This window comes from Nannospalax galili, unplaced genomic scaffold (genome assembly GCF_000622305.1).
Source record: "Nannospalax galili isolate Female #2095 unplaced genomic scaffold, S.galili_v1.0 scaffold901, whole genome shotgun sequence".
NCBI lineage: Eukaryota > Metazoa > Chordata > Mammalia > Rodentia > Spalacidae > Nannospalax > Nannospalax galili.
The window spans coordinates 286,161-302,423 of record NW_008344555.1 but is presented as its reverse complement, the minus strand read 5'-3'; the positions used below and the strand labels follow the sequence as shown (position 1 = coordinate 302,423).

Genomic DNA, 16,263 nt, shown 5'->3' with positions numbered 1-16,263 from the left:
TCAATTTCATTAATTTCTGCCCTGATTTTTGTTATTTCTTCTTGTCTGCTGGGTTTGGGTTTCATTTGCTCTTGCTTTTCAAGTGTCTTGAGTTTCAATATTATCATTTATTTGTGTTCTTTCTAATTTTCTTAATGTAGGCACTTAGAGATATAACCTTCCCATGAAGAACTGCTTCCAACGTGTCCCAGAGGATTTTTTTTTGTGTTGTATAATCCTTTTCATTTAGCTCCTGGGATACATTTATTTCCTTCTTGATTTCTCCTTTGGCCCATTCATTATTCAGGAGTGTGTTGTTTAATCTCCATGTGTACATGTGGTTACTAGGCTTTCTTTCAGGGTTGATTTTAAGCTTTATTGCATTGTGGTCTGATAAAATGCATGAAAGTATTTCAGTCTTTTTCTATTTTTTGAGGTTTGTTTTGTGCCCCAGTATACGGTTGATTTGGAGGAAGGTTCCACGGGCCACTGAAAAGAAAGTAAATTCTTCGGTGCTTGGGTGGAATATTCAGTAGATGTCTGTTAGGTCAATTTGATATATAGTATTATTTAATTCAAATGTCTGTGTTAAATCTCTGTCCTATTGATGTAGCTAATGGAGACAATGGTGTATGGAAGTCTCCTACTATTAATGACTTGGGATTAATCTGGGTCTTAAAGTCCTGTAGTACTGTTTTTATGAAGCTTGGTGCACCAGAGTTTGGTGAATATATGTTCATTATTGTAATATCATCTTTGTTTATTGTTCCTTTCATCAGAATGAAGTGCCTTTCTTTATTTCTTCTGATTAAAAATCGATTTTATGAGCTATTAAACCTGCAATGCATGCTTTTTTCTTAGTACCATTCGCTTGGTATTTTTATGTTATGTGCATGAATGTTTTGCCTACATGTGTCCTATATGCATGTGGTACCTGTGGAGGCCAGAAGAGGGTGTCTGACCCCCTGGATCTGGAGTTATAGACAGTTGTGAATGGTCATGTGGGTGTTGAAAACCAAACCAGGACCCTCTACAGAGATCTTATGTGCTGAACCATCTCTCTAGCTCCAGATGAATCACTCTTGAACCAAATCCTATTCTGTATCTTGACTGACCAAGGAGAACCAAAGCAAGCAATTCTTTACAGAAAGATCTGCTACTGCAAATGATTGAAAGCAAGAAACTCAAGCAAACATATATTTATTCATTATGGCAGGAGGGCTTTGTCTCAAATGGTTGTTCTCTATTCAGGCTTAATCAAACCTACTAAAGCATACCAGTTACCTCAGCTTCACACCGATGAACAGATGAGCATGCAATAAGGAGAGAGTGAGAAGAAGTTATTTTGTAAAGGCCCTGTCTGATCTGATCTACATGAATTTTGCTGACCAAGATTTTTCCTCCTGTACAATAGTTTCACTTAAATTTTTTTGATTTGTTGATTTTTATTTTATGTGTGTTTTGCCTGCATGTATCTAAATATACCTATATCATGAAATACCCATGGAGGCCAGAAGACGGCGTCAGATCCCTTGGAACTGGAGTTACGGACAGTTGTTAGACTCCATGTGAGTGTTGGGAACTAAACCTGGGGTCTCTGCAAGTATACCCAGTTCTTTTCACTGCTGAGCCATCCCTCCCGCCCCTAATTTCACTTTTAAGTGACAATAAAGAAGAATTATATACACAAAGCCATATTAATTTGTAGACAACCCTGCTACTGCCATTAAACATTCAGAAAGTCCCAAATCTAGAATAAGAAAAGAAAGAAAAGCTTTGGCAAAGTAGCAGCTTCTAGACACCCCCAGCAGCAGAGAACCAAAATCCTGAGATCAACAGCCGACTGTTGCTATGATTAATGAGTCTGGAGAATTGGAGGAAGGAGGGGATCGTGCTGCCTGGTCAGTGGTGACCATACAAACAAGCCACATGAGATACCAAGAAGAGAAGCCAAAAGAAGATAGCACTATCAGTAAGTCACAGAGGAGGGTGTCAGCAAAGGTAAAGGCAGACAGCACAGGTTGGCAACACGGTGTACTGAACAGTCACTTGAGCTCTGAGGACTCCAAGGACAAGGATAATATGCTGAATGTTGAAGGTACACCAACCAAGCCAAGCCAGTACTGCTGAAGACAGAAAGTAAGAACAAGCAATACAGAGATAAACTAAATAATTTATATTGCATGCTTAGATAAACTCATAATGTCCATTACCCATAGAACTACGGTAAACACTGCTCTGGTTTCATGGTCTTCCAAAGCACAAATATGGATGCTGAAAGAACAAATGATCAAAGAGTGAAGGAACATGGGGACATTTGAAGAAGCCTGAAGATGATGTGCCTTGTTGATGTGAGGGAAACGGGACCACCCAAGAGAAAAGAACAGCGTTCCTGAAACGATAGGGCTTACTGGAGAACCACGAAGAATCTTATTATAGTTGTTCTGGGTATATGGCAGGAGTCAAGGCTAATGAGTTAATTTGGGCTGACTGTAAAATGCTTTGCGCAGCACACTCACTAGTTTGGATAGTATCTGCAGTCCTGGGAAGAACTCAGTGTTCTTTTTAATTAGGGGAGTGGTGTGATCAGATCGGCATTTTAGCAAGATTATTCTGCTAAGAGTTGGAGGTTAAATTGAGGGGTGGAGGGAAGACTCAAGCTTGAGGCAGGGAAACTGGTTTGGAGACTGTTGCGATAGCTTATGAGAAAAGTGATGAAAGCTTGAGCTAGGATGAGAGGAGGCTGGAGATGAAGAAGTGTTTCAAGAGGTGGAGCTGTAAGGATTCAGCAGTTAATTAGTGGGATGGGTCAGGGAGAAAGTGTTATGCATTAGGTTTGGGTTTCTGTCCTGGGAAAATGTATAAATGGTGGACTCCTTACTTCATTCAGCTAAGTTAGTTTCATACTTTGAACTTAACGTTTACATCTATATTAAGTGTTGAACTCCTAAAAGGCCACATGACAGATCAGGTATGCCTAAAGAAAAATGAGTGGGTTATTTGGTAAAATAATACTGGGATAAGATTTGGAGATCACTTAAAAACTCATCAGTATTGCTAAGTGTGGCAGCATCTGTCTTATAATCCCAGCACATGGGTGATAGTGATAGTCCAGCCCTCAGGCTACAAAGGAAATTGAAGGCCAGCCTGGGCTATATAATGAGACTATGTCTCAAAAAAAATGGGGGAGGGTGCAGAGACCCGGCTCAGTGGGTAAAAGTGCTTATCACCAAGCCTGATGACCTGTGTTTTAATTCCTGGTATCCACATGGCAGAAGAGATAACTGACTTTTTCAAGCTATCTTCTGACCTCCACGTGTGCCACAGCACACGTACTCACACACATACATACAGATGAACACACCCAAATGGATAAATAAATGTTAATAACAATAATGATGATAAAAAACAACAGTGGGCTGGCAAGATAGCTCAGCTGGCAAAGGTGTCTTCTTCCAAGCCTGACACCCAAGTTCAATCCATGGGACCCACATGGTAAAAGGAGAGAACCAATCATCCTCTGAACTCCACACATGCACTATGGCACTCTTGCCCCCCCCATATATTCACAGAGATGTCTGTGTGTGTGTGTGTGTATGTGTGCGTGTGCACACACACAGACAGACACAGATACACACATACACACATTAAATAAATAATAAATAAATAAATAAATAAATGTAATAGAAAATTCAAATGGGTAGCTGGGCATGGTGGTACACAGCTGTAATCCAGCATTCAAGAGATCAAGGCAGGAGGATTGCAAGTTTAAGGCCAGCCTGGGCTAAATGGAGACAGCCTAAACTACATAGTGAGATCTTGTCTGAAAAACAAACAAAAAAGAAAATAAAACCAAATACAATGAAACAAACTGACAAACTGACAGTGAGGTAGCAGAATGGTACAGTGTTTACTTACTTAGCATGTGAGGTTTGATCCTCACCAACAGAAGGTAGATAGGGAACAAAATGAGGAGTGGACAGAGGGGACCAATACATCAATATTTAAAGAATGCGTGCATCCTAATGGTTAGTGATCTTACACACCAGTTTATCAGAACAGATACTCCTTAAAAGTTTCCTTTACGAGAATCACATTAAAGCATTTTACAAATGGTTTCTACATCTAAATATTTGACATCTGTTGGCCAGTCAATTCTTAGCCTTTAGATTGAATTGGACAATATGAAGGAATTTTGTGTCGTTGCTACTTGAGTACTGCAAAGGTCTACATTTACTACCTGAAGCAATGCATTTCTTGGCAGCAGTCTATTTTTATTTCAAAAAAGAAACTAAAAAGGGGCTGGAAAAAATGGCTCAGCAGCTAAGAGCACTGGCTGGTCTTGTAGAGGACCTGGGTTCCATTCCAGGCACCCACATGGCAGCTAACAACTGTCCGTAACTCCAGTTCCCAGGGAATTGGACACTCTCTTCAGACTGCTGCAGGCATTACATGACACAGGTACACTTACATACATGCAGGCAATACACTCATACACACAAAATAAACATAATAAATAAAATATTCTTTTAAAAAAGAAAGAAGATAAAAGATCTTGTATCAATTTTTCAAAAGGAATAAAAAAGACTGGAAGGTGTTAACTAAAATATTTAGAGAATGTTATTAATGTGATTTTTTTAAAGACCATTATAAAGCGATAACAGGAGATAGGGCCTGTTAATACTCTCCATTCAATGCATGAGGTTAAATTTTTCACTATTTAATTGAGGACCACTACTTTGCAGAGATTTAAGTATAGATATTTAAATCCTGGTCCCTTACATACTAAGCACATACTCTACCACTGGGCAATGCTCCCAGACCCTAATTTGCAGGGTGTTTGTCTGTATTGAGGAATGAACACTGGCATCTCGCATGCTAGGCAAGCACTGTCCCATTGAGCCACATCTCCACCAAGTCTTTTCTTTCAAATTGCTCTACCGCAAAGACATACTACTCTCATGTGAGCACACTCTCTATTCCTGATAAGAACTTCCAGACATTCTTGTAGAACTATACTTACAAAGTACTTTCCCACTTCAGAGTGGCCCCTATAAAATAGGCAAGCTATCACACTTTTGTTTTAACAAACAAGGAAGAATTGAGATTTCAGTGTATCATTTTTGTGGAGGTGACAGTGTGTGCTGGGAACTGAACCTGGGTCCTCTGAAAGACCAGTATGTTCTCTTAACTGGTAACCATCTCTCCAGCCCCTTACTAGTATATTTTAAGTAAGCATGTCTCAAAGAGTATCATTTTGATGTGTAATCAAATATAAAAACAAATAATGAGATTTTAAAATATTTTGGGAAGGAGTCTATATCCTCAGTACCACATATGTAAAGCTGTGATGTGGTAGAGTCTTTACCAATCATATAAAGGGCTCTCTGGGTTTTAGTCTCAGCGTTTAAAAAAATTGTATGCTTTTACTCTTACATCACACTTTCAGTTAGACTGGCCACATTTCAAACGATACTCTTTGAGACATGCTTATTTAAAATATACTATAGTAACGGGCTGGAGAGATGGCTAGCAGTTAAGAGAACATACTGTTCTTGCAGAGGACCCAAGTTCAGTTCTCAGCACACACACTGGACAGTTCATAACTGCCTATAGCTCCAGTTCCAGGGAATCTGATACTCTCTTTAGGCACCCATCAGTATCTGCACTCATGCATGCATACACACACACACACACACACACACACACACACACAATTAAAAATAGAACTAACCACACACATATACACACACAATTAAAACTAGAACTAAATCTTAAATCTAATAAAAGAAGTTATGCCTGTTTATTCTTACTTTTTTTTGAGACATGATCTCCTGTAGTTCAGGTAAACTCTTTATCCACCTACCTCAGTTTCCCAAGTGCTAGGATTAAATATGTATCACCATATAATGGCTTTTTCTTTTTTTACTTTTCAATTGTTGTTACTTGAATATTTTAAATTATGTATGGCTGACACTGTATTTGTATTTTTTTTTTGTCATTGGTGGTCTGCTAGGGACATGGAGGTCAGGGATGAAGGCTGGCCTTTGAGGAAGCAGACAATGGGGGTCATGACAGATTCCAGGCCATGGGGAAACAAGATAAAACAATGCCTCAGAAAGATCAGTGTGCTACAAACAAGACAGACCAGAGGATGGAGAAACAGCAGTCAGAAAAAGAAACTGTTTACTAACCCAGTCCTGTGGCAATCAAGGCCTAAATCAAGATGGGACAGAGGAGTAAATTGAGAAACATTTGAAACACACGAGCCATGACTTGATGATGGAGTGACAGACCTAAAAACGAGACTGAAAGATGATTATGATGTTCCTATCCTGAGAGACCTACAGAAGGGAGGTTAGGGCATAGAAGTAGCATGGGATAGGTAACATTTGAAATTAATGGTTTATTGTCTTTATAGGTCAAGTTTTAAGCCTCTCCGAGGTAGGATAATGATAATGAATGGTCACATATACAAAGCACAGAATCTGATCTACATCACTCTCACCTTAGCCTCAGAACCACACTGAAGGGAGGTGTTATTAGTATATCTATTTTCTGGATGAAGATACTGAGGTTCAGCATGGCCAAGCCAGCATTTGAACCCAGATTGTGTAACCTTTGAGTATCTCTCCCCATTTAGACCACAGGACTACAGACTCTTTCTCATATGTTATACGGTCACCTCATAGACATGTCCTGTTAGGTTAACTCCTAAGTTCAAACTTAGTAGAGCTTTCAATGCTTCCAGTGATGGCTAACTACAGAACACCTGGGTAGAGGCAGTAAATTCAAAATAATACGAACCTGATGTATTCGTGGCTGTCACTAACTAACCTGTTACAGTTCAGAGTAGGTGACTTAAACCATCTGGGGCTCTGTCTCGTCATCCAAGGAATGAAAGGGCTAAAAAAAAAAAAAAACTCCCTTCTGATTTTCATATCCTAGAATTCCATACCTCATAATGATCCATATGTAAATTCCTTATGTACCCTATAATTCTATGTCTTTTAATAACCATTTAAGTAAAACTGACCTACAGAAAGAAAACACCCACTGTCTTAGAAAAAATGTTAATTCAGGCCTTGTTTAAATTTGCATAACCAACTAAAAATACCTTATCATACAAACAGAAGGATATAGGACTGTCAGTGTAGCAGTGATCTCAGCTCTGTTCTCAGCTCTAACTGGCCACTAGCCACTTATTCCCCAATCATATCACTACACAGAAGAGCAAATCTTAAAATGATTATTTCTTCACCTAACTGCAGGGTTTGGGACCAAGCAGCAGGCAGTCTCTATGGGACTGTTGCCAAAGTCCTTCTGAATAGTCTGTTATGTTCTCTGACAGACAGTGTTTATGAGGTAGGCTCTGCCCCTAAAACAGACCCACGAGGGAGGTCTATCAGTATATAATGCTAGAAAACTTTTTATAAACACACATATATATTATATTCTTGGTCTAGATTTCATCAATATAGCTGTTGATCTGAGTCTGGTGGCTGATACCTGCAATCCCTACACTTAGAAGGCTGAGGCAGGACAGTGAGTAGGAGGCTAGTCAGACCCTGTCTCAAAAACAAACAATAAAAACCTCCGGCTGGGAGAAATCTTCCTTTGAGTTCTCGGCCAGGTAGTGCAAGAGACTCCTGAAATTGCACAGGCTCTTGCCACAGCCATTGATTGCCTCCCAGAACTTGAAAGTAAGACTCTATTGCTGAAGACAGGACATACTTTGGACAGAGGATTTGGAGCAATCAATCTGGAACTGACCTGGAAGCCACCTCCCATGAAGGCTAGATCTCATAGTTTTGGAGAATGCTATGCAAGCTGCTAAGGGAGAACATTAATCAATGGTCCAACCCCAGCTTTAAGATCTAATAACCAAAGCAATGACTGGACAGCAAACTATATTGGGGCAGTAGTGGTACTTTTATCTTGGGGGTAATCAACAGCTACCTAATTGGACTTAAAGACCACTTAAAGATGAGATGGAACTTATGCGCGATACTGTAAACATAGCCAAACACACATGGCTGGAGAGGTCATAGATCTTAGAGAAAACCCCAAGGCTGTCACATCACTAGAAAAATATAATTTCTTAGTATGTGCAAAATATGGATCCTTATATTTACAGACAAGTATCCCGGTCACCACTCATCAAAGAAGCTTCTTTTGCAAAAAATGGAGACTATTACAGAGTTCCATGACTGGTCATACACAGAGACTGTCTGTGAACTACTCAACCGTAAGTGACATATCTACAATAGAAACTCTACACCTAAAGTGCCCAGAACATAGTGGAATAAGGGCAGAGAGAACACTAATGCATCTCTCAACTCTCATCAACGAAGCTCCCTCATGCAACAGAAGTCATGAACAAAAAAGAAAACAAGTGGCCAAAGTGTAGAGAACAAGAGTCTGCAGAGTGTGGGACCTTGGACAGGTCTCCTATACTAACTTTCACCCACCTAGAGCTCAGGGACCATTGCAAAAGAGAGGGCAGAAAGATTGAAAGAGCCAGGGGAGGAGGAGCATGACCACATTGAAATAGAATCTTAGAGGTTCCTGAGACCTTGCTCATATGAACCTACAGCAATGGTATCAGTATGCACAAGACCCATGCAAACTCAAGCAGACAAAAACCCACCATAGAACTGTGGAAATGGGCAGCAGGCCCATCCTGGTTAAAGAACAAGTGACAGTTGATTACTGCTCAGTGAGGAAGAGCTGATCTTCTTAAAGGGAGGGACTCCAGATAGGCTGAGTAGACCTCTGTGGATGAACTTGCAATGAAAGAAGTCCGGAGACACTAACTTGGCTCGATAGGCCTTAACACAAATGACAGAATGCACGAAATCCAGCGGGGGGGGGGGGGGGGGGGGGGGGCTACGGGAGCATACCAAAGAGGAAGGGGGTATAAAGACAATTAGGATGTTCTGTATGAAAGACACAAAAATTCAATAAAAATTTCCTCCCAAACAATAACATCTGACTTGTTCTTGTGTCATGTTTCTCTATTGGTTTCAAATGGAGGAGGAAAAAGAGAAGGTATTTAGTAGTTCCCCCAATTTTCAACATCCCAGTAATTGTCTTTGAATTTCTTCCCATATCCCTTTAAATAGATGAACTCTGTCTTCTATTAAACCTTGCCAGGAAGTATGAACAAGTAAAAGAGATAAAAGCAGATCAACTGTCCTTGAAGGGGATGTGGGAGTGGAGTTAGAGCCTTTTTTGAAACTTTCTGCTGTATCTCCAAAGGTCACTTGTAATCCTTTTCCAAAATATTTGCAACCTTGCTTGACTTAGCATAATGCACAAGTTTAACAAACACAGTATTAACATTTCCATCCAAAGTAACTCATAAAAATATTTAGGGCAGCTGTACCTAACCTTCTACGTAAGAAATGCACCTTACAAGCTATACGCAAATTGAGTATTTGTAAATTTAAAAACTAAGATTGAGTGGATAGCCATTTAAAGGGGCTGGCAGTGGATCTTTTCAAAAGTCAAAACGACATAGGGCATGGTGGCACAGGGCGTGGTGCCATGGGCCTTTAATCCCAGCCCTCGGGAGGCAGAAGCAGTTGAATCTTTTCAAGATTGAGGTCACCCTAGTCCACATGTCCACATGTCACTTCTAGGTGGGCTGGGACTAAGGAGACTCAGTCAAAAAATAATATCAAAGGGTAAAACATATTAAAGACCATCATGAGCCAGGATCTCTCACACAGCTGTAAGAGAACTTCTCTCTGGAAAAGCACTGCTTTCTGTGTGTTTCCAACTTGGTGCCCAGCCATTGCACTGAGTCATTTGGAGGCACCTTTGCTCCTCCACCAATCTGGACATTCTCCTGAATGGGTAGCAGAGTGCAAGTCTTCCTAGCTGGGTAGTAGCCCCTCATTGTGACTGAATGACAAGTGCTACCATGGACATCCAAGGAGACAATACATGTGCCCTCCCCCACCACAACACACATTTTATTTTGGATGAAAGGAAATGAAATCAGCCTGATAATATTTTTTCTTCATAAGCCCATGTTAAAGGGTTATTTTGGAGCTTGGGCTTCTTTGTAGATGGTTACAAACTAGATGATTAACGGATTTGAGTATTTTCCCAGATGTCCCAAGTTAAATCCAAAGAGTCTAAATTTAGCAAGGCCATCAATTCTCTTGTTGAAAGATAAACTATTTTCTTTTTTCCATCTGCTCTCCATAAGTTTAGGCAAAGCTTGCTCTGCAACAAGGCAGACAATTGTAATAAATCAACTTCAACAGTATTTTTAACCAACTTACTTTCTTCTTCAATTTGGCACTGCATTGTCTGTGTCACCACAAACAGTTCCTGTGTTGGTATACTGACTAGTAGGACAGAATGATCTGAAAGAGAAGCCCTGCTTTTCCAATCAACTGTCTCTCCAGAAAACAAATGACCTTTCTCTCAGTCCTTGCTCTTAGCTTTATGCCAAATATTTATGCAACTTCCAACTTTCAGTGCCAAAGATTTTAATCTCACCCTTAAAATGGACTCTAATTTTTCAATTCTTCTATTTTTCTGTTCTGGCTTTTTGGGGGCAGGGTCTCATTCTATAGCCCAGACTGCTGTGGATCTCAATATGTAGCCTGGGCTGGCCTCATGACAATCTTCCTGCCTCAGCCTCCATAGTGCTAAAATTGTAGATGTGAGCCACCGTGTCCAGCTCTGGACTGTAATTCTATAGATAGGAGAGCTATCAATAATAGGACACTGTGACAGCTGAATCACTAAAATATCTATTCAAATTCCGTTTATAGCTAACCCACCTATGAAGGGGGTTGTTAAAATTAGAAAGTACACATTAAGAAGATGCCATATCATTACAAGAATGAAACCATTGTTTTTTGCCCAATATTCTGTGACCATGTGTCACACAATTATTTCCCTCAATACTGCAACTAGTTGGCTTGATTTTCTTTCTGAAGGTTTTCACAGTTTCTTTTTTCCCTTATTTTATTTCTTTATTTTATTTTACTTTTTTGAGACAGGATCTCTTTTGTAGCTAGGTTGGCCTCAAACTTGCTATTTAGACCAGGCTGCCCTTAAACTCAGATCTGCCTGCCTCTGCTTGTTAGGATTAAAGGCGGGTACAATCACACTTGACCTTTGGTTTTCACTTCTGACTTAAGCTCGAAGTATTCTTTCACTAATATGTACTAGTATAGCCCTTTCTTACACATACTTGTTTTAAGAATGTGCAATTCTCTTGGATTCCTTTTTGTTTAAGTTACTTCTTGAGGGCCCTTGGGTAGGTACTGAACTTACTGAAATGTGTGAAGACGATTCTACTTCTCTTCCTGAGAGCATAGACTGCTATCATTTTGTGGTTCAGACTACCGATTTCCATCTATGTGCTTCAGGAAATCCTACCCATGAAGAGCATATACAAGTCTGCTTACTTGAGTCTCATACTTTAAAAAAAACTGTCAAGACATTGTTTCTATGATATATTACAGAAGTTTATTTGTCAGACTATAGCCCATTGAACTGTTCTCCAGCAGATGGTTAAAGACTCCTAGGATCACACATTTTAAGGGACCTGAGGGGGAAAAATGTTCACTAGAAGGTAAGAGAAGATCAAAAGATATTTGAGGGACTGGAGAGATGGCTTAGAACTACTTATTTACATACATATAAACATTATTATAAGTCAGGATCTGTGGCTGGAGAGATGGCTCAGTGGTTAAGGGCACTGACTGCTCTTGCAGAGGACCTGGGTCCAATTCACAGCACCCACATGGTGGCTGTGAACCGTCCTTAACTCCAGTTCCAGGGGAATCCGAAGTCCTCTTCTGACCTCCATGGCATTGTACAACATGGGTGCACTCAGTTACATGCAGGCAATACACTCATACACATAAAATAAAATATTTTAAAAGAGAATATATTTGATCTCCAACAGTGGATTATAACATGTAGAAAAAAAAAAGAGCTTTAGAAACTTCATTGCTGTACCATCAGAAACTCCTAGAACTGAATAAAACTTAGATATAAATGTTAACAAAATACTTTTCCCTTGGGGTGGGGGTTATAAATCAGTGGTAGCATGTTCAAGGCCCTGGGCTAGATTCCCCCAACAGTATCTGTTAGCAGAAAATTATTTTTAAAGCTATCCTGCAGATTACATGTTTACTTAAAATGTTGGCTTCTAACATGAGATTTGTTTTTCGAGAAAGGATCTCACTACATCGGCCAGGTTGGCTTCAGACTCACAATCCTTTTGCCCTAGCCTTTGACTGTTAGGAATACAGGTATGTGACATTAAGTCCAGCCACAAATTGAGACATTTTTATGATCACATATATACAATAAAAATCTGCAATTATGGCCTAGGGGGGAAACACACACATGATCAGGACTGAGACTAAGCAAACCCAAACATTACAAAAACAGTTGACCATAAAGGTAACAGAATGGCCATTTATGAGTTTCTAAATATTACATAGCATCTCTTCCCAGAAGAATAGTTCTTTAAAAAAAAATCTCAAAAAGAAATTGAGCTGATTTTTACAAAATAAAAATAACTTACATTCATTGTTGAAAATCCGAACATAAAAGCAAACCTTCATTGCCGGTTCTTTGCAGTAATCACCAATCAGACTCTTGTGAAAAATAAAGTTGCTAGTAACAAACAGAAACAATATAAACTGGGGTACCATTTACCTATTTAGGCAAGTGTGTCACGTAGCACATTAAGCACACACACTTAGGAACTGGTTTCTAAAATTTATAGTAGTTTTGAAAACACTTTCAATTCTAATCCTCAACTATTCCACTTCTACCTATTAGTTATACAATTTTCTCCTACACTTTTTCAGGAAGGAACCTCAGAAATAACCCAGTCTAATCCTTTCATTTAACAGATGAGGAAACTGACACCGTAAAAGGTTAAGTGACCTTCCCAGGGGTCATGTGTGTAATCAGTAGCAGACTCAGGCTAAAAACCTGTGTCTCCTGGCTTCAAATCCAGCAATCTTCACAGAAATATTGAAGAGGCAAAGCTTGCATATGACATAGCAGTGGAAAGTGTAATCTTGCAGACAGGCTTACTAGACCCAGTTTTTGAAAACTGATTCATATAAAAGTTCCTAGCAGCTATCTCAATCTACTTTTAACATACAGCTCAAAAGAATCACATCAAAATGGAGTTTATAGTGTTTATATCAATATGGAAGTTTTCACAAAAAAGGAAAGATTTGCTTTATGCATCACCAGCATTCTTGTTTAAAAAATAAAACGGGAGGGGATGACTTCTTACCTTCCCATGCCATGGCTGAATTAAAGGTTTGATACTGTCAAGAATCCTACAGTCTACCGCCTAGTTACGTGGGCTCTCTTCCATGAAGACAGAAATGCAGAGACCGGAGCTTCTCATTAAATAAATGTGCTTCTAGGCAACTTCAGGCCAATTTACATCAAACTATCTTGGTCTGGTTCAGGCTAATAAACCACTAATGGTCATATACCAGCTCCCTCTCCCATTCCCTCAGCAGCTTCTCATCATTATAACAGCAGTTTAAAAGCACCTTCTGTCACATCATGCTCCCCCACTCAAGTCACACCCTTAATGGGATTCTTTCAGTTCACTTTCTGTCTTCCACCTCACCTCCTCACCAGACCTTCAGCTGCCTGCTTCGGGGTGTCTACTTCCTTTGCTAACTGAGGTTCTCAGGGTGGTCAACAGGAGTGAAGAGACACTCAGCAGGTAGCAACAGGTCTGGCTGAAGTGTTGGTCCAGAAATGATGAGGAATAAGTTTATAGACAGACACACAGAGCAGATCCTTGTGAGCTTAGAACCTCTGGGAAAATTAGACTTGACCCCATAGGCGTGGAGAATCTTGGAAGTTTAGTAGGGAGGGTGATGAAAATAAAATTTTAGGAAAGTGAATAGTTGGTACAAATGGAGAGTAGGAATATGGGAGGCACCTGGGAGACCAATTAGAAAGTTGGTATCATGTTCAAAACATCAAAACTTGAGACCCCAGACTGAAACAATGGCAGCAAAACTGTGTTGAAGATAGGTGTTTAGGAGGCAATTCAAAAGGATGACAGGCTTTAGAAAAGGATGGATGGGGCTGGAGAGCTGGTGCAGCCATTAAAGGCTCACACTCACAACAAAAAGACAAGAAAAGGATGGATGGAAAGAAATAATCAACGCTGAATAATGACTTGCTTTTAATCCTGCATGACTAAAATATAGGACTATAGAAAAGATAGCAGGTTTTAGATCCATGGACAGTCTAATTGTGAGTTGATGATAGAACTGAGAGTTAGTGGAGATGTCCTCTGGTGAGCAGAGATGCCTGGCTGAAAAGCTAGAAATGGTGAAGCATCAGTGTAGACAGAATACCTGAAATCAAGAAAAGAGTGGGATTCATTTACCAAGAGAAAAATGAAAAGATAGGGTAAGTATGGTAAGAGAGAAAAGTGGAGAAACAGAATAGAGGACGTGAAAACAGTACTTACTTTCAAATTTAGCCAAGCACAAAGAGAAGAAACACTAATAAATTTGCCCAAGTAGTTGTTTTTAAAATTTTTTTAATTTAATAACCACATGATTAGAAGAAGCATTTCATTACAGCTTTAGCATATTCAGTAATACACTCCAGAGCAAGAGTACATCTCTTTCAAAAAAGGCTATAAAATTTTTAGTTTCACTATTGAATTAATACAGTTATACAATATTGGACACAGTATAAGCCCTGTAAGACATAAAATTGGACGAATTTTTAACATTTAAAAAAGATCTCCATTTCATTTTAAAATGTACTGTTTCTTACAGAAAGACTCATTGTTTTTGCTACTAACATTGAGATGTTGGTGCACGCGTCTCTAATCTGTTTGTATCTGATTATTACCAGTCATAATCAGTTACACTCGGATCCTTGGTGTATGTCTATAAAGTCATCAGGTAGATTTCAATGGTAATGTTTATCACCTCTACTAATTAACATGACGTAAATTTTTATGCTTCCTCCTAAAATATAATACATTTTTTAGTTTGTTGATTTGTGTGTGTGTGTGTGTGTGTGTGTGTGTGTGTGTGTGTATCACACAGATTGACACCCACTTCCCAGATAGCACCCTCCCATAGCCTCCCTCCCCCCACTAGAGCCCTTATACTCTGACATCCTGCTACTGTCCGCTGTGTTGTCAGCACCCCCAGCCATTCCCCACTACTTGTCTATCAGGTGAATCTAGTCAGCCTATCTACAGTTCTTTGTTTTAGGAAGGTCAGCTGTTCCTCATCTAGCAGCAATCAGTTGTCAATATTCCTTTAGATAAGATTGGGGTCTGTTGTTCATTTTCCCAGTTTTAGCTGGGTTACTATCTGGGAGTCCCTTGGGCCACCCTGGCCATCAACTCAAAAGAAGGTATCTCCTATCTGGCATTGTTGCTTGTTATGTAGCCTTTAGCTACACATATTGACTCTTAAAAAAATTATATTGGCTCTTTAATCTTTGGTTATACTTTCCTTTGGGGTGTTTAAGGCCATATAGTTGGCTCAGATAAACCAATTTTTAATCTTAAGGTTGTTTGAGGATCTATTCTTTGGGGGTCACATGGGCTTGGGAGGAGCCCCTGGTTCCTTTCTTTTACCAGTTCCAGCTATGTGAAGATAAGTCAAAGGTCCATGGCTGGCTTCGCTTGGAAGCATGAAGGAAATTTTTCCTGTGTTGACCCTCCTCTTTGTAGACTAGACACTGGTTCAAGTCTATCTCGTGGGGTCTCCTCAGCCTCCTTGATCAAGAGGACAGGTGACCCACCACAATTACAGGACATTTTGGGAGATGCTCATAGTCCCCTGGAATTAGCCGACCTAGGAGGGCAAGGAGCAAAAACTGTCCTTTATGTCCCTCTGACCAAATTAGTATAGGCCTCAAAGTATGTCTGTTAAACATCCAAGAAGGTTAGTTCCAAAAGTCTGGTACTTTTAATTACTGTGTGTCATGTAGATAAATCTTGGGCAAAGACCAATTATGCTCATATAAACATTACCTAGACATATATTTCTTGATCTGGTATGTATAATTTGTCAGGAGGTTGTTGGACTAATATGGTTCCCTCTGGTTTTTAAAACTAGCTAGGCATTATTTATCTCTCACATTGTCTAACCCCTCCATCATAGTTTCCCCAATTAAGGTGCCCCCATTTTCCCCCTTTCCCCCTTAATAATAACCTTCTCCTGTGGTCCTACCTCTCTTGAGCTCCTTCTTTCCCTTTATCCCCTAGATTCCTTGTGTACC

The 16,263-nt window shown here is 39.7% G+C and overlaps 1 protein-coding gene across 4 annotated transcripts in view; it reads right to left on the bottom strand.

The window, feature by feature from the left end:
• LOC103740136 (integrator complex subunit 6-like) overlaps nt 1-16,263 on the bottom strand; it is a 68,583-nt gene that overhangs the window by 38,832 nt on the left and 13,488 nt on the right. The window lies entirely within an intron of this gene.